This window comes from Varroa jacobsoni, unplaced genomic scaffold, assembly GCF_002532875.2.
Source record: "Varroa jacobsoni isolate VJ856 unplaced genomic scaffold, vjacob_1.0 scaffold_1311, whole genome shotgun sequence".
Classification (NCBI taxonomy): Eukaryota; Metazoa; Arthropoda; class Arachnida; order Mesostigmata; family Varroidae; genus Varroa; species Varroa jacobsoni.
In genome coordinates this window covers 27,780-44,339 of record NW_019214213.1, presented here as the reverse complement: position 1 = coordinate 44,339, position 16,560 = coordinate 27,780, and positions in this window count along the sequence as shown.

The window sequence follows — 16,560 nt, the reverse complement described above, 5'->3', positions numbered from 1 at the left end:
TGAAATGTGCAGTCACTACTGCAAACAATCGGTGCAGAAAATATATATTATAATAGACTCTTGTACGAGAAAAGTGCAGAAAAGTACGCGGCTGGTTACCAACTTATTTCTACCCTGTAGAGGCTTGAGCGTTTTTTTGAACTGATGCAACAGTTGGTGTGGCGGAAGTAATACTGGCTGTGTTAATCGCTCATACGACAACCCATGCGCTGGTTTACCGCGTCCGCCTCTTTCTTCGTCGAGGTATGGGAAGTGCTTAAAACAGTATGCCCCTTATTCTCATTAGCTGTGTGCGTGTGTGGTCGCGAGCTCTCTCAAGATTCACTATAATCGGCTCGTCTAAGTAGGTAGCTACCAGGCCAGGACTTTTGCCACCTCTGTAAGCCCGTATAGCAGGCCAGTTATTTCGCTAGCTTTTATCTTGTGCCACTGTTTTTTCGGAGCCGCCGCTAATAAAGTCCACATACTATAATACCCCCGGGACCAAACTGAAGAACTAAAAGGAAACGAATCCCTTTAAACCTCTGTAGCTTTCTCTATTCACCTCACACCTTCAAGCTCCTCTTCGCCAGCGGTTCCGGTCTAGTACGTAGCAATGCATGGCCAGACAGACACACAAATACACGCACACACATACACGCCCATACAGATTGCATGTGACAAAGGAACAACTACGCCTTTGCCACTAGATCATTCCCTGTTCTCTACTGAAGTTTCCCTGTTTACTCTCATAAGGATTCCTTCTTTTCTTCTACCATCAACGAGCGCGAGCAAACCAAATAGATTTTTTTTTTGCTTTTTTCCATAGTTTCTGTGCACCAAGTTATCGATTGGTGAACTCTGCAGTTTTGAGAAATGCATGGTGCAATGCACATATTGGAAACGCGTAAATACTCTGCGAGTGCGGGGAAACCTGGAGGCGACACTGAAAACAACTGACGGGTATCGTGCCAGTGTATGTACCCGAGCATATCCCATATGAGGCAAAAGACGTACGTATGCACGATACTGCATACGCTGGATGACACTCGACTGTGAGCAGCAAATCCTAAGTGGTTATGCCGCCGCTTAACATTGTCTTAGTGCCACTCTGGGGCAAGGTATTAATACCCATGTCCTCTTGCGTTTGGCTAGTGGGAGAAAGAGCAGCTTTAGCCGAGGCCCGGTGTTAGCCAATCAAGAGGAGGTGCCCCTTGAACGGGGGTTGGCCTCGACCCGTCAGTGTCTCAATCGGCCCGGCAGCCAACCGTACGACCCCCTCCTACAGGCTGAACTTGGAGCTAGTGGCGGATTGAAACAGAAGCGGAATCGAAGATACATGAGTGCCTTGCCAAGCGAGCGAGGTATTCGATGCTTTAGGGAGAGTAGGGGTTATAAGAAATGTAGCAGGGGCGGAAACAAACACGCAGTAAACGAGCAAAAGCAAACGGCAGAGCCTCCTTTCCCGCCGTCGGGGATAGCAAAGAACTCCGTACAGCACTGGCAAAGCTTCGATGGCAAGGAACGTCAGCTCGACCAACAACAAGAGCAAACCGAGTTGGTAAACACTCTAATTAGCAGCAACGACAATGGCAGAGGTCGCGTAATGGGCGGCGGCGGTGGTCCAGAAGTAGGACGGACAAATTCGCTTTTGGTACTGATAGCGACAGCGGCGGATCCGCCTACGACGAGGGACCAGCGATTCTTGATGAGTGAACTGACTAAACTTGGCGTTGTTTTGAAGAAGAGATCAGGGCCAGGACCCCCAGCGTGGTTTTACCTGTCGGTTATTGTGCTTTAAGGCAACGGTAAAAAATGAACTAATTCGTCAAACTCCTATAGTTCCTGTAGTTATTACAGCAAATGCATAAGTTACACGGTGGTTTAATGGTCAGAAATTAACGCGGCCTTGCTATGTGGAAAAGTTACCATTGAGGTACGATGTTATCGAAGTACACGTACAGTTTGGTACGTATTAGATTTATTGGAATATTCCAAATTGGATATTATTGACAACAATAAAATAATTAAGCACGGATCTCTTATATCCATACAACCTGTCTTATTTAGTCAAAAACGAACGTGGCAGATGCGAAGATGAAATATGCTTTTTATGCTCAAATACGTATCTTTTAATAAAGCAAACAGTAATAATTACCATTCCGGAGCCACTGGAGCCGATATATCTGATAAGTAAGCCATCATCTAAGTATAGGGGTCACCATTAACCTTATGTAGCGTCTGATCTCAATATGCTGAAGCAACCTAGTTAAATGTAATGCTGTCTTTTTATTGATCAATCGGTTATTTTATGTTATCTATAAAAGAAGGCAAAACGTATCAGGTAACGCACACATGTGTGCGTTTGCGTACCTGACCTCGGAAAAACGTTTGACATGGGAAAGGGGCCTCTTAAACCACATTTGGTTTAGGACGGCGAGATGACTGCCAGGACAGGTATGCGCGGATACCGACTGACGACATACGCATGTGATGATGATGGCTTACATTTCGCTAAGTCTTTAATTAAGGTTAAACAGTGAGCGAAGACGTCTTCGTGCTACCACAGCACGTCAGTCATGAAAAAACCCTGGGACAAGCTGAAAGCGAATACCACATATACACAAGCAGAAGATTATCGTGATGTCGAGAACTCCATGAAAGGAGTTTACTAATTGCACGAATGATTATCTTCGAAATCTAACAAATTTGTGTAAGCAGAAAATGGTCAGCAGTATAGAAAAATCTGGCTTCGTGATCTCATTCTGACCGTATGAATGGATATCAGCTTGTGACGAACGCGCTGACGCAGAAAAACTTCGGCTCTTTCGCTGAAATGTTACACATATGGCATGCGCAAGTATAAGCTCTTAAAAGTTATGAGATGGCCAGCAACGCTCTGCCAAAGCTTGCTTATATAAATATTTGTCGAATTTACGATGTCAGCCGCTATCCTTAGAAAGCCTTTGCATGTGGATAACGGATAAATGTCCGTAGACTTTGCATTACTTCAGTACTTAATAATATAATACATAACATAATATAAATCTTTAATAAATAAGTACTTTTGTTGGATAAAGGCACCGCCTTTTATTAGCTGGGTCAATTTGCTGCTGCCATAGCTACACATATGAATATATCTAGTTTCTCCTATTTAACGCGGACGATTTAAATTCCTTATTAACCTAAGATATTAGCATTATATCGTTAATAATACAAAGTTCCTTTAGCAAGATTTAGAATGCCGCCGTTTCTAATAATAGAGCATCTAATTCTAGCTTAAATTCACATTTTGCTAAAGACAATATATTTTATTATTGCTTAAAAAAATACATCAATTTTTCTTAATTTCGTATACATACCCATTTCATTTTATTTAAAAATTATTTCCATTTTACTTGTCCGACGACTGCAGTTGCTGACATGAAGTTTGTTCATTTTTTCCGTTAAATTTCATGCTTTTCTATTGTTTTAAAAGCAACCTTGAACAAATGTAAACATTTCAATTTGTACAATAAACTATTCTTAATAAAATTCTTTTTATTTTCTTTAAACGATTATAAACAACTGTACATCCTATCTTGGCTCATTTTTACGACGCAATCAATTTGTTTTTGACTATTGAAATGGAACTTCGTTTATTTTGATGAAGGTACACTTCACGATGGAGCTAGTTATGATAAAAGCGATCTCCCAATGCAAAAAGGCAGGACAGAATAACAGAAAATAGGCTTCCTTTAAACAAGAAGAGCTTTGGATTACGCTTTAGTCGAAGGCACAATTTTCAAGAAAATCATAATTACAGATCAGATTTTATGTATAAGATGATCTATTACATGAAGATATGTATTGCTTGACCGTATTGGACTTGCTTGCCCCCTCTTATTTCCACATCGCCCCCCGTAAGGTAAGCTTCTGATCTTTTTTAATCCTCTCACATAGACTTGTTTAACCTGCTCACTCGATCAATAATCTTCGTTCATGTAAGTACAAATGACTATCGACATCACTCTCTGGCTAGCTGATTATTAGCATCAAAGTTACAAGATGCTTAGGTTTTCAGGTTATTAGTGCTTGACTGCTATTACCACGGTTAGTTGACAATAAATAACAGTTCAAGATGATAAAAGCGTCGTTGTCATTGCTATTTCTCGAGGTTAGATGCGCTTTGGCCTGTATTCGCGGCTACCACTCTGCCGAATTCATAGGGCCTAGTTTATTAGGTTTCATTCCTGTCGCTGTGTAGATGTCGTACTGGTAGCATGTACGTACATGAACGCGGACCAGCTTTCTTTACACGGATGCATAGCCTTTGTGAGTAGCTGTGGTAGCCACGGCAGCAGTGAGCCGGTGAAGATGCCTGCCGATATTGAAACGTATATGAAGGTGTGAGTGACCATTAACGAGCGATTTTAGCTCGACGATCAAAACGCGGCCTTTGGTTGCCAGAGGGCGGTTCCTTCCGCTTTGGGTCATCTGGCTGCTGCAGCTGCGGCTACTGGCTTCGCTACCTCTTACGCTGATGAGAGCCGATGGCGGGAACGGTCGTTTAGCGGCTTTTGGGACCATCGCTCCAGATGCCCTTTTTTGCAGGGCAATCGACGAGATACACCGCCCTTCCTACCTCTGGTCATCTACCTTCGGACTGAGGCGTGACGGAGGGGTTCGATGTCCCTTTACTGAGGCTGGTGTGGGAGAGTAGGGTAATAGAAGCAGTACTGGGTATCTGCTTCTAGTGTTCAAAGCTCAAGTAATGGCGCTTCCAACGACTGAAGGCGAACGTGCTCTAGGCCAATTAACCTGATAATCTCTGCTGTTTAGTTTGTTTAAGGCCGCTAGGTTAGTCTCGTATACAAGACTCGGACAAAGCATCGGTTCTTATTTCATTTAATTTTATCTTTTTTGCTACTGGTATTAACGTCAAATATACATATGCATAGGTAGGTATTATTATGTAACGTATAAATGCACGTGCGTCAGTGAACGTCGGTTTACCAGGACTCATTACGAAAATTCGAAACATAGAGATTTTAGAATTTCTTTTATTAAGAATTAACAAGATGATTAAAATAAGAAAGAACTATATTCCTGAAGTATACATTGAATCATTTTCTAACTTGATATAAGTGGAATAAAGGGATTAATGTAAACAAGACGAAAAGCTGTATCTGCAAGGGCCATAGATATTTTTCTTTATATTTGTTTATTTATTGGTCGGTTTGAGTTTCTCAATACCGATAGACATGTATGTGTGTATATCGGTCAAAACGATTTATGAAGACGAGCAGCTGACACACGTTATTGCGTAGTAACTGCCGCTGTTTTTTCTTCCCCTGCACGCACTCGATACTACCCATGATTCTTTTTTAGTTTATACAGCATCGATGCAGTCTTTAGTAGTGCAAATCTTAACCCGGTGTTTTCAACCTCGGACAATGGTTTTAAGCGTTTATTCTTCGCTCGGTCGCTTCTTTTTCCTTTTCAAAGTTTCGTGTCAAAAAGTCTTTGAGGTAGCTATGTCATTTCTCCAGGCAGGGGTTCGAGTCGCATTGACAACCTTCTTCTGTCCGCGGGCAATAAATCTGGGTGTCGCCATCAGCGCCATCCACATAATCAGGATGATCATCGCTGTCATTGACACCTTGGTGTCTTTCTTCCGAGCCCGTTTTCAAGCTGCCCATTAGCAGTCCAGGTGACATCTTACAAACGCTGCCGACTAGTAGAGGTCTCGCACGTTTTTGTAATATTCGAGGATCACTGTCGAATCTGGGCACCCTCAGCAACTCGCTATCGATCTCGGCGACCGGCACCACTTACCTATCCTAACCAACGAAGCCTCGTCTAGAGCCAACAAACTAACCACTGCCTCACCATAACCACAAATAATGTTGTCGCTACTTCTACCAACGGTCCCAACAAAAACATCGAGAGCGATGCCGGCAGAAGCAACAATAACAACAACAGCAGCAAAAATGACTGCTTCTACAGCAGCCCAGCTTCTCTCGCGCTGGGTGCTTTTTCTGCCGAATAGTAGTACTACTCTATCGAGTTCAACAGCGCGCATAACCAGCACCCCAAGTTGTCGCCCGAACAGTCCTCCTTTATGTTGTATTCCCTGCCGTTTGCGAGCTCTCTCTCTGCCTTATGGCAGTTCTGTTCGCTTACTATGGCTTCGTTTTGGCTGTTGTCGTCTTCGTCGTCGATATCATCTCACTAATAAACTGCTTGTTTTGAAAGCTGCTCGAACGTCCTCCGGTCGCCTCGATACTCACTAGCTGGTAAGCGCTCTTCTTACTCGTAGTGGTAGCAGCAATAGCAGCTACTGCAGTAACAAGCTTTTAAGCCGGTCAATCAAACGAGGAGACAAGAAAGACGACGAATGATTTGTCCGCGAACCGTTAGCGAGTGTCTTGCTATGATCGAAGGGCCGATGGCCGTCTTTTTGGCCTTGTTCATGAGCCTCGTCGGTGTCGTTAATCCACTCGTTTTTGACCTTTTGTGGACCTTTCAATCGCGATTGTAACTAAATGTAACTAGTTTATGTAGGCTGCGGCTGTGCATCACCGCAACAATCACGGCCATGTTGACCACAACGTTGTCGATGACAATGACAATAGGCTTATATTTATATTAGGTTCGAGAGAAGGGCTCGCGACCTCTACGATGATTTGCAACTATTTTATAATGCGAGCTTGAAAGAAATACGGCCCTCTATCGCGGTTTCCGCGGAGTCCTGTTGCTAATGTTGTCGTCTCTAACGTTTCCTGGACTGGTTGGTTTATGTTTCCTCGCGTGATATGTTCGCTTGCACCTCATCATCATTATTATTACCCTGTTTACGTCCTGCGAAACATGGTCTAGTGTCGAGTGTAAAGCCAGTAAAACATTCTTACACGTGTCTCTTTTTATTTCACTTATCTATATATTTATCTCACTTGCAGTCCGCTCTTTCGTTCGTTAGTAAGATCTCAATGTGCATAGCCTGTTGTTTCAGACAAATAGGCAACACTACCCTTTTCACTGTCCTTAACCAGTTTTCGTATGCCTGTCGTGCTGAATAATAATATCTTTTTGTGATTGTCACTGGAAGTGGTAACACTAGATGAATTAGGACGAAGGCCACTTCGAGCACTTCGCTTCCCAGGATCTATAAGAAACTATCATTAGAGGGCCAACAGGAATTCAGTGCAACTGGCCAGCTCAAAGAGCAGGCTTTGCTGCGCGCTGCGTTGAGTTTTGAATCCAGCGTATACTAATGGCTTGATAGAATGCAGTCCACCAGTGGCAGTCGTAATGAAAAAATAGTGATGTCTGAAAATGAAGTCATTGACACTTCACACTGTTTTCCAGATTTGGTTGATCCTCATGTTGCCAGCCGGATGCACCGAGTAAAACCTTCCTTCACCAGTCGAACAATAAATAGAAGAAGGTTAGGGGAATCGAAGCGGAACTATTTAGATTATTCAAGAACGTGAGCATGCGGGGGGTGGGGGGTCATGACTACTTGATATTCGTCATTTGACCTTCTCCAATGTCTTTGCCTCGTTTTTCGTTAGTGCTTAGAGCAACACGCTACATAGCCTACCATAAGTGTGTTTATCACAGAGAGTCACAGCTGTAACACAGCCTAACTGGACTGGCGTCTGTATCTACAATTGCCCAGAGCGTTGGTGTCCGCAATTTGAAAGCAACTCAGTTCCCAATTACCTGCATATGAGACGCGGCATACTGATATTTTTTCCCGCAGACTGTGCTCGGCGAAGGTCTACGTCCACCCGGATCGCAGCTGCGCTAGCACACATTCGTTGACTTGTACATAAGGCTCTACGTCTGCGCCGGCTGCCTCGAGACCGATTAAAACGGGCCTATCCGTAAATTCCGATCTTTGACGAGGGCCATATATTACTGACGTATTTATGGCTTCCGCGATTGAGTACGTAGAAAACCACAGTCGTCCAAAGCTTTCTTACATCTCAGCATTCGATTCCAGATGCCGCCTGATGACATAGCACATCACCTAATGGAAGTACACGTAGTGTGTTATCAAGAGAAACGGCTGCCAGCAGGCGTTATTGTATCACGCAGAGTTTCGGGATAGTCGACACCCTTACGAGCAGCTGCGCCAGTAGTCGCGCTAGCGACCGCAATAGCAGCGGCAGAAGAATCTGGGTCTGTGACAATCTGCAGTTATTAAAGGGGACCCCGGGCTGTTTGGTAGACTGTGAAAGAAGAGTTTTCGTCACCGCGTTGGTGCACCCTATGGTATTGCACTGTCTGCCAGCCCCGACCACTGCGCTTGCATGATCATCTGAAGCAAAAGGACTAGTAGCCTGTTTAAACTTTACGGATATGGGACATGTTTGCTCCTCACGGACACAGCATTTACAAGGAAGGGCCTAGGGCGGAGGGCCTGGCTCAGCAGGTTCCTCGAACTAGCTTCTTTCGCTCTCCTGCTGCTGCTGGCCCTGCCTTCCTTCTCTCTCTCTCTCTCTCTCTCTACCTCGGTGTATTTCGATAACTGAGCGTCGCATGGACCACCTAAGCCGACGAACGCTTCTCTGTAGAGTTTAGAGAAAGTGCAACGCAGAGAGGACAATTGTCGTCGGGGGCAACGCTGGCCGGCATTAAACGGTACCAGCTATCTAGACAAACTGGTAGTCAGAAGCGGTGGGAGCGACGCGGAAACGATTCAGGGAAAGTTCGGGGACCTCAATCCTCTACGTGTTGGTCCTACCCGAGTTTAGGTCATACCGGACCAGCCCCAGCTTGTCGTAGCGCACTACGTGACGCGGAGCGAAGTTAACTTGTTTGAAGAGTAGCAGGAAAAGAAGAACCGTTGCCTCGGCCGCTCTCAGCGTGGTACGGCAGCAGCCAGAAGTTGTTATGGCGCCTTTAGGACATTTGCGCCCGTTGATTCGTCTGATGGCCTTCGTCGTCGGTCAGCAGCAGTAGCAGCGGCAGCACTACCACCACTTCCATAACCATTGGTTTCTTATGACCTCGTCATTGTTGCCATTACCATTATTTTAATTCCTTTAGGATTTTTCTAAGAGAGGTCCGTTAGCTCAGCCAGTCAGTGAGTAAGTCAGTGCAGTGATTATCGCAGCAAAATCACAGCTACGTACACTACTTGTACTGCAAAGCTCATAGCCCAATCCGTTGCTTCGGACACAACGAGAACAAACCACCCCAACAAGCAATGTATGGTGCGAGCTAGCGAACTGCGAAGTTCGTTCCCGTCAGATCAGAGCTATCGAACCAGAGAGAACAAGAGACTGGAAGAGATGCACACGACCGACATTGAGCCAACAGCCATACCGGCCTGCTAGCAACGAAGTGGCGGTAAACAGCCGATGTGTATTCACACTACTGCCACGCTTTCTATAGAACTGCAGAAGTATTGCCATGACATATCGTTGCGTATATTGTCAGCTAGTACTAGTAGTACAGGGTCGTGTCACTAGTGTCCTTACCCACAGCCTTTCAATGACGTCCCCGTTTCAGCTGTTGGTGACCGCCCAACGTACTACATGCTGTTGTTGCTGCGACAACAGCGAGTGAACGGGATAAAAACGAAGTGCGCATAAGAGGGGGTGATGCCAAGGGGTGTGACCGACTGCAAACGCGACACGGGCTAAAAGTGAGCCGACTACCCCTTGTACGAAATGTGGTCAGCAAGCAATCGAGCAGTCAGTGGCTAGCTAAAAGAGGAGTGCTGCTTATAATGCACGGCGGGGCACGCAAAGACGAGCGTAGGATCCTCGAGAAACCAGTCCTTTGTGAAAACATCTAATACGACAAAGGGCGGCCAAAGCGGCGCTACTGTTGGACGGGTCTCGCTCGCTCGCTCGCTCGCTCGCACGCATGTTTTGTTTCGTTCGTCGGTCTGCGTTGTCTTTAATGCCCGATTCCCGTTGCCCCTACTTCATACCCTCGAGTAGCATGGTCCCATTTGTCCCCCTTCCTAGTCGACTGTGTCCGCCTTCCGCACTGTATGGAACTTATGAGCATATCAACTTGTGTCTGTGTCGCTGCTAACCAACGAAACGACGAATGGAATAGCGGACTGACGTCCGGCCGCCGCGGCCTCTAAGATGGGCCGGCATATTGCTAGGACCCTTACAACTACTTTACATCGGCTGGGACCTTGCCGTGCAGTTTTCTTATGCGCAATCAGCACCACTGCAAATATACTACTTCAGCTTTTATAACCGCCGGCGGCAGCACTTGTCTTACTGTCGCTACCATGGTCACGATATTGAAAGATCTTGGTCAAAGCAATGGTGGTAATAGCAGCACTAGCTATGGTTGCAGGCAGCCATCGTGGTCGCCTAGAGGGGCCGGTCGATACAGCGAGACTGCAGTGTAGAGCCGCTGCTGTTGTCGCCGCGATACACGTCGCTGGCCGTCCAGCTGAGTGGATGGTCTGTGGCCAATGCCCAGCTATTCCTTTCGGTCCGGTCGGGCCGCTTGACAGACTGGGAATGAACGTGCGGGACATTTAGGCTTAATGAGTTCCTTCGGTAAGCTTGAAGGAGACGACGAGGGGAAAAGGATGAAGACGAAGAAATTAAGATCGTTTACGAATGATGGCGACGCCGATGTCGGTGACCCGGAAGCGGTCGAAAGAAAGACACGGACATCGACAACTGCGACGACGGCGATGGCGACAAGAGGCGACCGTACTTCGTCCTCCTTCGAATGCAGGCTCTTGAGTTTCTTACGGTTCTTACTTAAGGGAAAACAAGAGAAAACGGAGTGAAAAGTGAAGATAGAGGAGGAAGACGAATGTAGCCGGCAAACGAATGTCCGTCGCCCATAAGCCTAGTCGTCCTTGAAAAGACGACATCGTCACAGGGTTCGTCAGGAAGGATTATAGTGTGCTGTCACTGATGGTCACCAAAGAAGACGCAACTCAAATGGGAATGAAAAAACCGTGCTGATCAGTGGAACGAACCGTCCGTCCGTCCGTCCGTCCGTTTGTTAGTCAGCAACGCTAAAACGTTTTTTTCGATACGTTTATGGGGAGGGAAGGGAGACGCTTGCAGATGCCGGGATAACATCGGCCAACTACGTATACAATGCATATAATGTTATTTACAGGAGTAGATCTGTGTGTAAGATATATACTAATCAAATGCGCCACTACATGAAAACGAAAAGTGGGTCATTCAGAAAACGGACTCATAGCATTAGTGCTAGTAACGATTGATACGTAATATCAGTTATTAGCTGTATATTAAAGCAAAAAAAAAGATAACATACCCACACACACATATATGTCCACGAAATGCATATATGAACTCGACACCAAAACCTGTAATCCACGTTGATATGTTATTATTATAAGCGGCCCCTGTCAACTCGACCCGTAATCAGAAATTTGAATCTAACGTCCTCGACTTGTGTTCGTGGGTGAATATCAATATTATCTCGTACCGTATGCTTTGCCACCGTCAATCCCCAGCTTGCCAAATGCCCTTTCTCTTTTCCTAAGGCCTTTAATCTTAAGCAAGCCGATCTACGAGAAACGAACGCCAGATAGAATAATACAGCTAGAGATAATAAGAAAATGGGAGCGCCAAGCCACCAACTAATAGAAACCAAAGGTGAGTGTCGGGGTCAAAGGGGGCTTTCAGTGACGGGTGAATCCCATAAAGCGACAAACAAAACGCACGGAAACTCTCCATTATTTTTTCGTCCTGCTCTGAATCGAGTGCTGCGGACAAAGCCTCTACAATGACCGGCGACAGCCCAGATTGAAGGTTATTTGGCAAGGCCGTTGTGTTCGCATCTTGATTGCTGTTGATTTTACAGAGCAGTAGTTGAGGGCATGAAATGCCACGTCGCTAACGGTTCTGTGTGTTGCTGATCTTGTCCGAGTATGAGCGGTATTTTGAGTCTTTCGCTCGCGTCGCTTAAGGTCGAAAGAGATTGGAGCTTAAGGCAGAAGAGATGGAAACAGGACGAATCGCAAAACAGGTTAACATAGGGGCGTGGTTACTGTGTAAGGCTAAACCTTTGCCTGCGGACCTTTGTTTTTATTCTGGCGTCTTTAGTCCTCTTTTCTGTCTCTGCCGGCTACTGAACGTACCGTTGTTCTTTTCTCAAGCGCTTTTTTTGTTCCTGTCTCACCCAGTCGCTTTGAAAGATTGTTCCAAGTGTCAACGCAACCCCAGAGCCGGCCAGCTTGGTGAGTAGTCGGAATCTGTCATGGCAGACCGAGCTCATTTACTGTATTCTATATGCGGTTCACCCAAAGACATCAACGAACTCTCACCTTTAGACCTTCCACTCTCGTAGCGCAACTGCTTATCGTCCTACGTTGAACCACCACGGGAGAATAGTAATGAACAGAAGCGTAACATGCTCAAATTTACGTCTGGTCTTAGTATACGATATAGACTCTCAGACTGCATAGAGATATATCTACAAGGACGGGTGATCGGCGACTTGATTTCTCAAACGTTTTTCCCGTCGGTCGCCCGGAATGAAGAACGACGTCGAATTAATTCCGTTACCCAAAGGAATCAATTTCAGAATATATAGAAAAAGTTCTGTTAATTGTGAAAGATATTTTTTCCTTTAATCGGCTGCAAAAGTGTAGGCCGACACGTACATCTGCTCTGACTAAGGTAAGATGATTGCAACAGATATCAATATTTTCGATCCCAGTGCAACAGAGGCTTCTGTATCGCAGAGTGGCATATATCGAAACAAGGGGAATAAGATATGATTTATGCTTATCAGCAATACAATGCCCTTTTCACGGCTGTCACAGCCTTATCATCGTCCTACTTCTATGACATCTGTAGCCAAGTAGTATGTTATTTACAAAATCCTACCTTAGTTAAGAACTGTCTACGTGCCTTGAGATAAACTTAGATCGTAAATCAAGGCCATAGAAGCTTTCCCTATTTTACTCCTCAATGAAAATATGTTTAACTTACATATTTTAAGCTTAGAATTATAATATAACTAGGGCTATTCTAAAGCGTTCTCAGTTGGTGAGACAATCTCTTATACATTTAGTCCCTGGCCTCTGTTTCGATGAATTCCAGTATGTTTTTTTCATAAACAAGGATAATTTCATTGTGGTTTCACCACATTGTTACAGTGTGCGCAAAAACAACGGCCATTAACTATATATCGATTCGTGTTATATGGCCCACATATGGACAGCCGACCTACAGTAGGTGATAATTATTGGTAAAAAGTCAACATTCAAGAGTACGGCATTGTGTTGAGACGACCCTAATTTCTAATGTTTCTACAGTAGATACATATATACACACGCATACACATACTGTTTACTATCAGTATTAACCCAAATTTTTTGCTATTTATGTGTTGTCTGTATATTCGTATGAGATTTGTTTGAAAAAAATACTATTTTTCGAAATAAAACTCTTCGGAAAGAACGAGCTATTGCCTCGAAATCACATACGTCGTATCTATATATAAAGGTAAGCTATCGCTGAATTTTACAGGTAGATACTAAATAAAGTGACAAAAACCTTCGAATCTCAATGACTTGATAAATTGATCGATTTTGACGCTTGATTTACATATATTGGTGAGGGAATGGCGTGGAGTGGCAATCGGTTATCTAAGTTGAAACTTTGATCTATGAATTTTTCGTGCAAGGGCTTTTCCGAATTATTTAGTCGACCTAGGTTTAAGATAATGATACACACTAATCATCAATGCAGATATAGAAAGTATTAGGTTGTGTTTGATCGCCTCTTAAAGTACTTCGATTACTTACTATTTTACAGCATTATGTTAAAGCAAAGTACTATCGATTGTGTACCAATGAAATTCGCAGTTGCCAAGGGGCGGACATATGCGTCACGCTATAGGATGCAACACAAATAGTAATGATCATTGTTATCGAAAAGCTCTGCCTGCGAGCTTTGCTTGAATAGACGCAATATTGATTTGCTGCTTCGACCCTGCCTACTACGGGTGATCCAGGTTCTCTAGCGTACAGCTCACGGACAAGACGCCGTAGTGCAAAGTAGAGTGCACAGCAGCTAACAATTATCGCTGACGACAGAGCCAGGAAGCTTGGAGGGTCGGCCCACAATGGCTAAAGCAAAATGGCCTGGCAATGAAATAGCACAGAAGCGCAAGGCAAAACATGGCAGAGGGATGAAGCACGCAGTGGCAATGAGCTGGCGGGCCGGGCAAGAAATTGTGGAGGTGCCAGGGCACAGCCAGAAGCTGCCGCCACCGCCGCGGTGGCAGCACGGTGTGCTGCTTATCGGTGGCGATGGTGATGTCGTCGGAAATAAAATTGATAAATTTTATTTTATATGGGCAAGGTCGTTGTCACAGCCGCAAAGCGGTAGAATGATAGTAGAAAAAAGAGCGCCAAACGGCAACAGCAGGACAGCGGACGATGCCGACGATGAGACAAGCGGAGCGGAGCAACAACGACAACTCGGTATAGCGCGATGACGAGCGCCCCTCCTGGCGTCGTATTGCCTTTGAGATAAGGATACTGGTCTGATGGTTCTCTTTGCCACCGGCTCCCTCTTTCTGCATTTCTCTCTGGTTTTTTTCTGTTTCTCCTCACATTTACGGCCGTCATAGTTCGGCATCGCAGCAAAACACAGACGAACGGCAGCAGACCAGGGACACACGTGTGTATATATATGTACACATACATATACACGCGCGCATAGTCACACATAGAAGTACGCATCGTTTTTCCTGTCTATATGCAAACAGACACACGCATAGACAGACCCAGTTTATAGTAGTACGATGGCCATGGCGTGTTAAGTTACATGAGACAACGAACACGAAACAGATACGCCGCTCATTTACGGATGTGTCAATGGTTGGCACACCGAAGCGAACGGGTCCAACCAGCAGCGTTTGTTTGTGCTAGCTGGCCACTGCAGCGGTAAAATACAGGAAAAAAATAATGTGGTTGTGCTGGAGGCGGCGGCGACGGCGACGACGACGATATAGATGAAGGCAAAGATGGTGACCGCAATAGGGGACCGTCTGCTGCGGCGCTGATGGGCTCACAGCGAGATCTCAACAAGCGACGAGTGTACTGAAGGCAAGATCGTGCTTGAAGCACAGAGGTCCACCGGAAAAGGAAGGCGCAAAAGGGCGGGGGGGGGAGAAGAGAAGCGACAAAGAAATCAGGCAAGAGCTAGTGACTCTATGAAGGAATGAACGATCGACTGATATGACCGATAAGCCACGTTCATACTACTCCGTATCTCCGTTTCCTTTAGCCCACCGTTCTCCAGAAGGTATCACTTCGCGTTGCTCTGAACGATAAATAAAGGTCAGGGGCGGTAACGCAGATATTAGAAAACCTCATGTCAGGCGGACATGTGCATGCATCTATAGCGGGTCATAGGTTGCCTTCTCTTATGATAGCTATAATGGATTATGTATGGAATGGCGACGCAGACCTTGCTGTAAGAAGATGAATACACTTATCGTATAAAGCCTACACTCTAACCGGCAAACTGTCCTTGTAAACGACAGGCCCTGTCGCAGCTAGTCAATTAAATGTGGCCTGCCATTGTTTGCCACTGGTCTGGAACGTACTCTAGAGAAAAGCGGGGTTAGAAAAAAATCTTTTTTCATTTTTCTACCATTTATATCATCAGCAGTTCGTATCTGCACAATATAAGGACGAGTTGTTCCTAATTATTCTAAAGCAATTTTACCTTGCCAAGTAAAAACATGATATTACAATTACAAGACATTCTATAAATATTGCTGATGTTATAGAACTTGCATCGATCTTTAACGTTGCAATGATAGATAGGCAGATACGCACGCCGCTCGCCATTCGCCTATACGTCAGCTAATTAGATAAATTAGTTAGTCATTACCCGTGTCGGTTTCACTTAAGCGATACTATGATGGCAAGAGGCGAACAGATTTCAATATTAATTCCTCCCAGCGTACTCGCCTCAGCAGGGCCCATAGATCAATGTATATTCTCGTGGACTCCCATAGACTACTTCTAGTGAACAGTACATCTGTAGTAGAATTCAGTTTCTTCGCGCGATACAATCGCTAGCGATACTCCGTGTAGACCACTACTTGCCGACACCGCTCGACATCGGCCAACATCGACGGTTCCCGTTGAAGTCCACGATCAGATACGCATAGCCATTGTGCATACGTTCATGCTCTTTATGCTGTGTCAGAACGCACTCGTAACCAGTGAAACAGCTGTATATGGGACGGAAGAAAGGGAAATAGAAATTAAGGGGCTGTGTACGAGGCCGGTTACGTCGTTGCGGGCTTCGTTCCCTTCGGCAGATTGCCTGGGCTACTACTGGTGGTGTGCGATTGTCTAGTCATCGATATGATGATGTTGAAGGACTTTAGTCGTATGAAGTCGTCGCCAGTGCAACTTTCATTCGACTATTCGACGATTCGGAAATCCGATGAATCCAGCAGAACTCGACCGATCGGCCTAAGGCCGCTGTAGCAGAGACAAGCACCTTGCCTATCATGCCTGGCTGGCACAGACCGGAATACGCAGCGCCACCAATGATTGCCCCTACACTACCGTCGCGTAGACGGCAAAAATCC